Source organism: Triticum urartu, chromosome 1A (genome assembly GCF_056163025.1).
Source record: "Triticum urartu cultivar PI428250 chromosome 1A, HENAU_Tu73, whole genome shotgun sequence".
NCBI classification, from domain to species: domain Eukaryota; kingdom Viridiplantae; phylum Streptophyta; class Magnoliopsida; order Poales; family Poaceae; genus Triticum; species Triticum urartu.
In genome coordinates, this window is record NC_141873.1 from 265,146,222 (window position 1) to 265,159,375 (window position 13,154).

At 46.7% G+C, this 13,154-nt stretch overlaps 1 pseudogene; it reads left to right on the plus strand.

Moving 5' to 3' along the window:
- The window catches only part of LOC147990803 (uncharacterized), a 36,040-nt pseudogene extending 25,721 nt beyond the window's left edge, over positions 1-10,319 (plus strand).
- Positions 10,320-13,154: the final 2,835 nt, after the last annotated feature.

A 13,154-nucleotide genomic window follows, 5' to 3' on the forward strand; every position in this document is an offset into this window, starting at 1 on the left:
GGACGGGGAATAGCACTGTGATCGAGTCCATACCCTAGTTCGGCGGAGACTCGCTACGACGGCAACGGCAGGGTTGAATTCCGTTGACGGCGATGGAGACCAGCGACTGGAGGCGGCTAGCGGCGAGGAGACGATCCAGAGACCAAGTTGGCAGAGCAGGCTATCGCGCGGGCGAAGGGGTTCGGAGAAATTTCCAAATTTTTGCCCGTGACTATATAGCCCGACCCTGTCAGTGTGACCGAGTGGAACAACTCGGTGGCACCGAGATGCAAAACTGTATATAGTTGTTGCAACTCGGTGTGACCGAATGGTTCAAATCGGTTGCACCGAGATCGAAAACCTAGATCAACTTAATGATCTCGGTAGGACCGAAAGTGGGGTATCGGTCAGACCGAGAATCATAAAGAGGTTTTGGAAGTTTAAGTCTATGACGAATCGGGGACTCCGAGCGCTCCTCACACAGAGTGGTTCGAATCTGACTTGATCAAATTTTGTGATGTAGCATGAATAGAGTTTGAGACTAGAAAAGCATAGATAGCTAGAGGGGGTTCTTAGGCATTCTTGTCCATCCACTTGGAAAAAGGAAATAAAACCAAACAATCAAAACAACAAGTGGATGTCCTTGAATGAGTAAAATATGCAACTAGCATGCTCACACAATAAGATGGCAAATGAAATATGTGACACGGCATGCACAACCAATTCTAGCAACTATCAAGCAATTTGCGATGACAAGGTCATCTATATATGAGTATATTGACTTAGGAGTCAAGTGAGAACACTTGATCATAGGTCATACTCATCGTTTAAGCTCAAGTGGGGTTACCACTTTTACATAAAGCATTGTTGTGTTCACATCTTTAGAGTTGCTTTAGCTCAAGTCTTAGAGTAAAGCTCCCCCTAGATGTGATATCCCCCCTTAGAGGGATGAACTAACCTCGGGTTTTGTCGATGATGACTTCATGTAGATGTTGAAGATGTGGATGCTCAATGTTGATGTAGATCACTTGGAGCTATCCATTTGAGTGAATTGCACTTTCAATACATACATGGGTTAGTCCCACAAGGAACAAACAAGGATATCCATAGACATAGAGTGATGCACACACAAGATGATGTCCATGAAAACTTGTAGGTTACCTTGTCCCTTGTCTTACCAACAAGAGGGTTTGTGACTCCATGAAATAGTGCAAGATGTGGAAGTTGATTGCACTTGTTCTTGCCAAAATGATAAGAGTGAAGTATGTTGGCGGAGTCACCCTCAAGAACTCTCTAGCTCTTCTTCTTTTGGATCCACACCATCTTGATGGGAATCCTTGGAGTTGTAGTCGTACTTGATGAAGTGGAACTTGAAGTAGTCTTGGGAATCCACTTGACTAAGGTCTTAGGAGCTTCTTCAAATGCATCAATTTCCTCTTGAAGCTTGTCCTTGCCTTTTTGCTTGTAGTCTTGTGGTGGAAGATCATCTTGAGCTTGTGTCCCCTTGAAAGAAGTATCATACTTCTCTTGTTGAGGAACAAACTTTGTCTTGGGGTATTGATCTTCTTCCCACTCAACTCCATTGGCATTGAACTTTCGTTCAAAACCAACACCTTGATTCTTCCGGTGCATTCCTTGCTTGCGAACAATTTCCTCGAATTGCTTACTCCCGGCAAGGCTTTTGTACACTCCTTTCTCTATAATTCCCTTCAATAAGCTATTTTCTTGCTCAAGTGTAACTTGGCTAAGAGAATCATTAGTGGAATCAAGAGAACTACTAGAAGCAACAATATTGGATTTAGCATGATCATTGTTACTGCTAGAGGAAGAATCTTTCTTGTTCTTGATACTAGACTTGACTTGAGGCATGTAAGTGGATAAGAGTAAACGCTTGGCAATGTAAGAAGAACTTTTCTTGCGGAGATCATCATTGATTGCTTTTAAGAACTCATGCTCTTGCTCAAGATTGAGCTTTTCAAAGCGTAATTTCTCATGAGCTCTTAAAAGTTCTCGATGATCTTCGAAGATAGTTTCATGAGCTAACTTAAGAGTGTTTAGTTCTTTAGTTAGAGCCTCAATCTTCTCCTTATCATTGTCATTCGTTTTATCTTGATTAGCATGATTAATTGACGTTTCATCATAGTATTCATCACTAGAGTTGTCAACAAGCAAATCATCACCTAACAAGTCATCTTCATCACTATTGAAATCAACATACTCGGGGTGTGTTACCTTAGGACCTTTGGCCATGAAGCATCTTCCAATTCCTTCATTTGGTGAGTCAAATATGTCGTAGGAGTTGGTTGACACAAGTGCTAGACTGGCAACACCTTCATCTTGAGTATCTTCAGAGTCGGAGTGATAACTTCTCTCGGAGTGGCTGTCGGAGTCGGAGCCGGATACCCATTCACCAACATGAGCTTGATGTCTTCGTTTTGTGTAGCACCTTGATGATTTTTCCTTCCTTTCCGAATCCTTGCTTCTCCGTGAGTATCTTTGTTCATAACGATCATCTCTACTCCTTCTCTCTCTTGGTGGTGATTCTTTGCTTCTTCTTTTTGGAGAATCTTCTCTTCTCTTGTAGGGAGCCGTACACTCATTAGAATAGTGTCCGGGTCTTCCACAACTGTAGCAGTTTCGCTCTCGACTAGAAGATCTTTTGTCATTGTAGGACCTTGACTTGAAGCTTCTATCTTTGCTTCTACTCTTGTAGAACTTGTTGAAGTTCTTCACCATTAAGCTCAATTCTTCATTGAAGTTTTTTTTCTCACTTGATGATGTAGGGGCTTCACATGAGGCTTTGTAGGCACCACTTGATTTGTTGTGAAGTTACTCTTTATCCTTAAGTGACATCTCATGAGCAACAATTCTTCCAATCACCTCCGTTGGCTTGAGATCTTTGTAATTGGGCATCATTTGGATCAATGTGCACACGGTATCATATTTTCCATCCAAGGCTCTTAGAATCTTCTTGATGATGAATCTATCGGTCATCTCTTCACTTCCTAAGCCGGCAATTTCATTTGTGATGAGAGCAAGCCTAGAGTACATTTCAGCGACACCTTCACCATCCTTTATTTTGAACTTGTCAAGTTGACTTTGAAGCACATCCAACTTGGATTCCTTGACGGAGTCGGTACCTTCGTGCATATCAATCAAAGTGTCCCAAATTTCCTTTGCATTCTCAAGACGGCTGATTTTGTTGAATTCTTCGGGGCACAATCCGTTGAAGAGAATATCACAAGCTTGAGCATTGTATTGCAACATCTTCAACTCATCCGCGGTAGCTTCACGGTTTGGTTCTTTCCCATCAAAGAAGTCACCTTGCAAACCAACACACACAATAGCCCAAACGGTGGGGTTATGTCCAAGAATATGCATTTTCATTTTATACTTCCAACTAGCAAAATTAGTACCATCAAAGTAAGGACCTCTACGGTGATAATTTCCCTCGCTAGACGCCATACTCTCCTAGGTTGTGAAACCAAGGCTATGACCACCAAAAGCTATGGAGATCAAAGCAAATGGAGACCAAAGCTCTGATACCACTTGTAGGATCGAAAGTATGTCCAGAGGGGGGTGATTAGACTACTTGACCAAATAAAAACTTAACATTTTCCCAATTTTAGTTCTTGGCAGATTTTAGCTATTGTAGGACAAGTCAAGCAATCATCACACAATTCAAGCAAGCATGCAAAGAGTATATTGGCAGCGGAAAGTAAAGCATGCAACTTGCAAGAATGTCAAGGGAAGGGTTTGGAGAATTCAAACGCAATTGGTGACACGGATGTTTTTCCCGTGGTTCGGATAGGTGGTGCTATCCTACATCCACGTTGATGGAGACTTCAACCCACGAAGGGTAACGGTTGCGCGAGTCCACGAAGGGCTCCACCCACGAAGGGTAATGGTTGCGCGAGTCCACGGAGGGCTCCACCCACGAAGGGTCCACGAAGAAGCAACCACCCACGAAGGGTCCACGAAGAAGCAACCTTGTCTATCCCACCATGGCCATCGCCCACGAAGGACTTGCCTCACTAGCGGTAGATCTTCACGAAGTAGGCGATCTCCTTGCCCTTACAAACTCCTTGGTTCAACTCCACAATCTTGTCAGAGGCTCCCAAGTGACACCTAGCCAATCTAGGAGACACCACTCTCCAAGAAGTAACAAATGGTGTGTTGATGATGAACTCCTTGCTCTTGTGCTTCAAATGATAGTCTCCCCAACACTCAACTCTCTCTCATAGGATTTGGATTTTGTGGAAAGAAGATTTGAGTGGAAAGCAACTTGGGGAAGGCTAGAGATCAAGATTCATATGGTAGGAATGGAATATCTTGGTCTCAACACATGAGTAGGTGGTTCTCTCTCAGAACATATGAGTTGGAATTGTGTATGTGTTCTGATGGCTCTCTCCACGAATGAAGAGGAGGTGGAGGGGTATATATAGCCTCCACACAAAATTCAACCGTTACACACAGTTTTCCAATCTCGGTGGGACCGAATCAACAAACTCGGTCGGACCAAAAAGGTAAACCTAGTGACCGTTAGAGATTTTCGGTGGGATTGACATGCAACTCGGTAGGACCGATATGGTTAGGGTTTGGGCATAACTAATCTCGGTGAGACCGATTACACAAACTCGGTGAGACCGAGTTTGGTAATAAGCTAACCAGAGAGTTGTTCAGGCAAACTCGGTGGGACCTATTTGCTCTTTCGGTGAGACCGAAAAGTTACGAAAGGGAAACATAGAGTTTACATTGCAATCTTGGTGGGACCGATTCGCTCTTTCGGTGAGACCGAAAAGTTACGAAAGGGAAACAGAGAGTTTGCAATCCCATCTCGGTGAGACCGAGATCCCTATCGGTAGAACCGAATTGCTAGGGTTTGGCAGTGGCTTATGACAAGTGAAACTCGGTGGCGCCGGATAGAAAGAATCGGTAGGACCGAGTTTGGCTTAGGGTTTAGGTCATATGTGGATATGGGAAAGTGGTTGAGGGTTTTGGAGCATATCACTAAGCACATGAAGCAAGAGGCTCATTAAGCAACACCTCATCCCTCCTTGATAGTATTGGCTTTTCCTAAAGACTCAATGTGATCTTGGATCACTAAAATATAAAATGAAGTCTTGAGCTTTTGAGCTTGAGCCAATCCTTTGTCCTTAGCATTTTGAGGGTTCCACTTTCACATCCATGCCATGCCAATCATTGAGCTTTCCTGAAATAGTCATCTTGGAATAGCATTAGCTCAATGAGCTATATGTTGTTATGAATTACCAAAACCACCTAGGGATAGTTGCACTTTCAACAGACAAAGAGGAAGAAAGACATAACGGCAGGGAAAGGGAAGCGGACGAATCCTGCAGATTCTGCTAGTACTGATGGTGCAATAGAAGGTCAAAGTCCAGCAGAAAATTGTACCGACAGGGTATCCCGTGCTACACGAGCTGCAGAACAAGCCAAACAGAAACAAATAGCTACCACCAAACAAGCAAAGACAGCCCTAGCTATTGCAACACCTTCCACAGTACCACCAGCTGCACGATTTACTCGTTGGTCAACTCAGCTAGCAGCACGTTCCCAAGCTCCCTTGCCACCTGACACTACTTCCGAAGCACTCTTGACACAAGATGAGTTGGCAAGATCAGATGGACTTTGTGAGCTTCAACAGCAAGAAGGTAGTTGCTGGAGCCAAGTTACAGTTGCATGCTTCTTTATATGCAGCCTCATAGTTTGATGTACACTAACACTTCCTATGTTTGTTGTTGGCACCTAGGCGCAAGAGGAAACAAACATCAGGGATAATGCTCGATAGGTTAACTAAATCTAGAGGAGGAAGAATGGAGATCCGTTTTGAGGCAGGTTTAAAAAGGCCACGTGATGCTACAGAGTCAGCCAAGTTAGTATCAGAGGCAGCAGTTGCTGTTAGGTGTCATGTACATATCCTCCCAACATGGATTCACTACAAGAATGACAAAGACGAAACCTAGTTCAACACCTTCCTCGACCATTTATCTGTAAGTATGGTTATGTATGGAAACTAGTAATATCATCTTGCTCTGTCCAGTACTTTCTAGGTTGCTACTAATGAGACTCCCATAATTTTCAACAGATGAGGTTCAAGTTGGATAGCCAAGATGATGCAACCAGACAAGCTTGAACCCATGTTTTCAAGTCTGCTCTGCGATAGTATTGGTATAACTTGAGGAAAACTCACTTTGAAGGCAAGGCTAACAGTGAACTTGCCCAAACATCTCCAGTGGAAAATATATCGGATGAAGACTGGAGAGGCCTCTTTAAACACTCGTCCGATCCGAAGTATCAGGTACATTATATATATGTGATCAGATCACATGTTGAAGTCCTATTTACGCATGTGCCACACAAATCTATCTTCTTGTAGGTGAACTGTTCAAAGAACAGGGCCAACCGTACGAAAGTGAAATTCCGAGACACGACAGGATCTCGTAGCTATATTGCACACTACGAGGCTCTTATAATTAGCTGATGTTTCATTCTTTTTGCTGTACCATATTATCATATCTATATTGACTTGTTCCAAATGTAGAGGAAAGCCCGCAAGGACCAAAAAGTACCTAAACCAAATGATGTCTCCAGCAAGACGAAGGGCATGACTAAACCAGTCAAAGCCGCTGTTGTAAGTCCTTAATCCTCATGACTTTTAACTACTACTTACTCTTTCTCGTGCCTTGAACTGCATGGTTTGTAGCCAATGTCTATTACTCTTTTCAATTTTATACACAATTGTCTTAGCGTATCATTGCACCTTAGAAGGTTTAAAAGAAAGGAGTGATGTTCCTTTGATCTTGACCTGTAATCTAGTTCCGTGCTGGACTTGCCCACACAATGTTACAATTGCCTGTTTGTCTGTTCTCAATTGTTTTGTGATATGAATGATGTCATATTATGCTTACTATATTATAAACTTTGTCTCTTTATTCTTAGCTGTCAATACAATGTGAAGAAATAGACAATACATTAGCCATGGTACATGGTCATATGTGTGGAACCTGGTTTTATTATGTACTTTGCAGTAAAATATAACTAATATTTTACATGGGTTCACCAGAATAAGTTCTGTATATAGACCAAAGCTATTTTGTTCGGTTTTGTTGCCTCCTTAATATCTTCTGTTCTGGTACTAATGTAAAAAACTCAACTTTTCAGCAAGCTATGGAAAAAATGGTGGAACCGCCACCTTCTGAAGGTGGCGAGGCAACTATAACCGCAATGTCAGCTCTTGCTGTAGTGGGTCAGTACCTGTCCACTAACAGTGCCAAAAGCACATTCCTACGTAATACTGGGTTGGTTGTAAGGCAATCTCGTCCAAACTGCCTCATGATCAAGATATGCAAGCTCAAAACAATGTTATATCTGCGCTCCAGACACAAGTCTATTCCCTAATAGCGACCCTTTGTGAAACAAGGACAGACATTGTTCGATGTCGTCAAGATATGCATGGTTTTGAAATAGACTATCAGACATTTGCTATGTTGTTCAGGAGCCTAGGAGAAATGAAGGCGAATGTTATGGTGCTCCATCGGACAATACAGCATGAAAACATAACAGCCGGGTCAAATAAACTAAGCTTCTGAACTTCTGGTGGTGCATTTATCTGCTAGACTGTTAACTTTTATGCCAACCTTCCTTTTGTTTTATAGTTGTAATTTGTTTTGTTGCGATACAAAATTTGTTCTTAACGTGCAACCACTGGCTGAAGAAAACATCAAGCCATTTTTGTATAGTGTAGGGTGTTCCCTATATTTGCATTGGTGGCGATCTTTGATGCCCAGTGGATGTAATCTGTGCAATCGCCTTAATAGCCTAGCGATGGTTTCGGGCTTATTTATTGACTAGTCTTTGTTTTCCCTGGTTTGCTAGTGGCCGCAACAACCATGGGCCATATACAGACCGTGGTAACCATGACCCTGCTACGGGCCATAGGATCCATGGGCCTCCTACGGGCCGTCTTTAAATGGGCCTCCAACACGGCCGTAGAATCAGTGGGCCTTGGGTCATCAGATAAATGGGTCTACATGGGCCGTAAACGGGCGTAATTGGTATCGGCCCAACACGGTAACGGGCCGTTAACAGGCTAGAGGATAGCAAAGGCTTAATTCTATCACAGTCATAACAGGTCGTTAATGGGCCAGAATATAGGACGGGCTGGAAATGGCGCAATGGGTTAACAAGCCAGGAACGGGCCGACTCTTGCCACATGCCGAATTTGGCCCATTAGGGGAACAGGCGAGTAATGTGCCAGAAGTAATCGAGGGCCGGAAAGGAGCCCAAGAACGTATGGGCTGTCAGTAGGCCGAAAGCTAACACGGGCTAGAAACGGCCCATGTGAATCATGGGCTGTTAACGGGTACAAAGAAATTTACTATTCATTCTGGGCTAGAGTCATCGTGGGCCTTTAAAGGGCCTAAAGATATGAAGGCCTCATATGGGTCGAAAGACGTCGTGGGCCATACATGGGCCAAAAGTGAAATAGGATGGTGTTATATTCGATGGCCCACATGACGTTGTTGGGCCGATTTTGGGTAGGCCCTAACGGGCCGTGAGTTACCGGGCCATAAAATGGGCTACTTGCCAAGGGACCGTTAACATGCTTTTCATGGGCCAACCCGCTAACTTTTGACCAAGTCAAACGGGACGGCCTTTGGAAGCTAAATGGGCCGATGGTGGGCCGTTGCACGTGTCGACATATCATAGGCGCCTATCTGACCCACTGACGAGCTCACATGTGTTTCCTCCGGCCAATCAGAATTTTACACGTGGAAATTTCCCATTGGTCCGGGTTGTTAACGGGTTATCGGATCCAAAACCGGAACCGATAGCTTAACGGTGACCCATTACGGTGGATGCCACGTGTCGGTCACCCTTGATGAAAGCACTTCTGTGACGCACGATTTATCGTCATGGAAGTGGACACTTCCATGATGATAATTTTGGTAATGTCATGGAACACTTCTACGACAACACAGGTATGACTATCTTGATTCTGTCATAAAATCATCATGGATGTACATGCATGACAGAAAACGTGACCTACTGTGACAAACACATATCATCACGGAAGTGTCTTTTTTTGGTAGTGCAGACTACCTCGATCTAGCCCCCTGTTACAAGGAGCTAACGAAGTACACTAGGCGTTGCACCACTTTCTTCCTTGTCGTGTCCCTTGGGTTGTTTTCATTGGCATCCTCACTACTGTCTTGATCCTTCTCCGACTTTGTTGTTTTCTATTTAGTTCCTATCTCATCCACCTCTCGCTGTGCTACCAAAGCTGCACTGACCACTTGGTTGGTTTCCACTAAGTATAGCAGCAATGGTTCTTGAGGTTTGGGCGCAACCAAGGTGGGTATGAACGACAGGTAGGCTTTTAACTCTTGTAGAGCCGCATCTACTTCCGGGGTCCACTTCATAGGCCCTGCCTTGTTCAAAACCTTGAAGAACGGTATGGCACGCTCGTCAGACTTGGAGATGAATCTGCTCAGCGCAGCAACGCATCCCGTCAAGCGCCTCACATCCTTAACAGTCCTTGACGCTTGGATCAGCTCAATGGCCTTGATCTTGTCTGGGTTGGCTTCTATCCCCCGATGGGACACGAAGAACCCAAGTAGCTTGCCGGAGGGAACACCGAATACACACTTCTACGGATTAAGCTTCAGATTGGTCTTGCGCAGATTAGCAAATGTTTCTTCCAAATCCTGGATAAGGGTGGCCTTATCCTTGGTTTTGACCACGATATCATCCATATAGGCTTCTATATTTTTGAGCAACTGTGGCTCAAAACCGATCTGGACTGCCCTTGCAAAAGTGGACCCAACACTCTTTAATTCGAACGACATGCGAACAAAGTAGTATGTACCGCACGGAGTGATGAATGATGTCTTCTCTACATCTTCCTTGGACATGAAGATCTGATGATATCCGGAGTATGCGTCTAGAAAGGAGAGAAAATCACATCCCGAAGTAGAATCCATGATTTGGTCGATGCGCAGAAAGGGAAATGGGTCCTTCGGGCAAGCCTTGTTGAGGTCTGTGAAATCAATGCAGAGCCTCGACTTCCCATTAGCCTTATGGACCACTTCTGGATTTGCTAACAATGTAGGATGCAGTACTCCTCTGACCAAATCAGCTGCCTCCAATTTCTTGATCTCTTCGGCAATGAACTGCTGCCTTTCCAAGGCCTGCTTCTGTACTTTCTACTTGATGGGTCGGGCATGTGGGCAGACAGCAAGGTGGTGCTCAATTACCTCCCTAGGACCACCAGGGATATCATATGGTTGCCAAGCAAACACATCGATATTCGCCCGTAGGAAGGCAACAAGCGCGCTTTCCTATTTGTCATCGAGGGTGGCGCTAATAGTGAAGATACCATCAATGCCAGCCAGCCCTGTCGGGACCTTCTTCACTTGGGGTGCAGTAACCTTGGATCTCTTGTTGTTGGAACACTCCGGCACGTCATCAACGGGTGTCGTGCACTCGGAAGGGGCATGCTTCCCGGACTTCTCGCCGGAGGTCCTACAATCCCTCTTCTTTCCTTTGCTTTCCTTGGCGGGAACTGTCATTGCTGCCGCTTTTGCTGCAACTACATCCCGATACATCTTTTCCACACAAATAATTGCATCCTGCTCATCAAATGGAATAGTGAGGACCCCTAGTGGCCCAGGTATTTTCAAGGTGTTGTAAGCATAGTGGGATGCTGCCATGAACTTGGCCAGGGCTGGTCATCCAAGAATCCCATTGTATGGCAGGGGGAGATCAACCACATCAAACACAATCTTCTCAGTCCGGTAATTTAGCTCTCCCCAAACGTCACCGGCAACGTAATCTTCCCCTTAGGATGACTCCTGTCGGGATTAACTCCTTGAAATGTGCCGGTGGCGTCTAGCTCTTCTTCTCCTATCTGAAGCTTGCTGATAACTGCTGGGGAAATCAGATTCAACCCGGCCCCGCCGTCCACTAGCATCTTTGTAACCTTGAGGTTGCGAATTGTTGGGGAGACCAACAATGGCAAACACCCTACCGCAGTGGTGCGATCAGGGTGATCCTCTTCATCAAAGATGATGGGTATGCGGGACCATTTGAGTTGTTTCCGGGCCTCTGGCGCTGGTTCCACAACATTGACCTCCCGTGCCCATCGCTTGAGTTGGCGATGAGAGGTGTGCAAAGATGCACCCCCATCAATGCATAGGGCGTCAGCGGCCTTCTGAAATTCCTGCTCACTAGTTTCCTCTTCATCCCCTCCATCACTGGCATCATCACAGATTTCCTTCTCTTGAACCCTGGCGGGCATTCCTTCGTTCCGAAAGGGTCTACCGGGGTGATTTGCTTTACCACCCCGGCCCTTATCGCCAACAGTGTTCTGATCTTTCTCCTTGTCACGCCTATCATGCTTTGCCCTCTGCTTCTTGATGAGCTGCTCAACCTGATAACACTCCTGACGGTCGTGGCCTTCGGTCTGGTGGATCTTGCAGTACGTCCTATCACCTTTCCAAACTTTTCCGGTGGTAGTGGCTTCCCGGCAGGCAGTGCACGCGGCAGCTTCCTTGCCGGGGGCCTCAATCTTGGCCTTCTTGCCGGTACTAGGCGTGACCGATCCTTCCACAATCATTACTGCCTTATCCCTTGGCTTCTTATTGCGCTTCTTGCTCTTCTTTTGACTAGTTGATTCACCTTCATCTTCTGAATCAACATTAATGCAATCTTCTTCTTTGGGCAACTTGCTTCCTTCTCCATCCAGGCACATTTATCCACTAGCGTATATAGTTCTTTCACAGTCTTGGGGAACCGCACGTTCATTTTGGAACGAATGCGGCAGTTGCGCACATTGGACTGGAAAGCTGCTTTAACGGCTGCCGGATGGATGTTTGGAATATTTCTATGAACTTTACTGAATCTTCAAATACTTACAGAGGGTTTCTCATTCCTTCTGCTAGAGAAGCTACAGATCGCTGGGCCTGCCGGGCTCTTGGTGGCCACCGGTGAAGGCACTGATGAACTCGTGGCACAGGTCCGCCCATGACGAAATGGAGTCCTCCGGCAGGTGCATCAGCCAAGACCTCACATTGTACTTGAGGGCCAAAGGGAAGTAGTTGGCGAACACCTTCCCATCTCTTCCCCCGGCAGCCTGAACAGCGATGGTTTAGATGCTCAGAAACTCTGCCGGGTTCAGCCTCCCGCTGTACTTCTCAGGTATCTCTGGCTTAAACGTGCGAACGGACGGCCAACGGACTTGCCACAGCTCTCGTGTAAAGGCAGGGCAGCCGACCTCGAGAGCAGGCACCCGCCAACACCGAGCGCACGCTCATCGACGTTGAGTCCATCGCACCCATCGGTCTAGCGGGGGTCATTGCGGCGCCGTTCGGTGATGACGCGCGCGTCTCCCTGCCGTCTATCTTTTGGGGTTCGACGTTGGCCTGGACGCGCTCGAGGGTCATAAGAGGCCATCGAGACGTCGTCGGGGTCGTGATTCTGCTGCCCTCGCCGGCTGCCGTGGTGGGGACTGAACCATAGGGACGGCCCCCTCCGTACGGCCAGCGGTGCGGGTGATGGTTGTCGCTTGGGGAGATTGTAGTGGGCAAGGTCGTCGTGAGCCCCCAGCTTCGGCGAAACCGAGCATGCTTTGGATGGTGGCACGCCATTCATCCATCTGCTTGGCTTCAGGAGGGAACCTTAGTAGTAGCTGAGCTCGTGCCATAGCCTCCGTGGCTGTGCTTGGCACGGATGCCGATGACGTCGACCGCATCATCGCCTGGCTCCTGATGGTGCCAGCGGCGGCGGCGGCGGTGCCGTGCCCGCGCTGCTGTGGGATGACCATCGAGGCAGCATGGTCGTGGGGCGGTGGTGCTCGAAGATCAGTGGCTCCGTCGAGCACGGCGGTCTGGTTGGCTCGCCCAAGAGGAGGCACATGCACTACGGTCACTCCCTTGGTGGGGGCGACCGGAGGGCAATGGCTCGCCCCGGACCAAGCGCCATTGCTGCGGCTGTGCTCGTCTATGAGAGGAGGGGGCGTGGATGGAGTGACCCCCTCGCCCGTACCTTGTAGAGCCCGACCGTCGAGACGTTGCTGATGAAGTTCTGTTCTGGTAGCTCCGACCCCCGTGTCGGTCGCGGGGGAGGTGGTAATGGTGCCACCTGCTCCAACCATG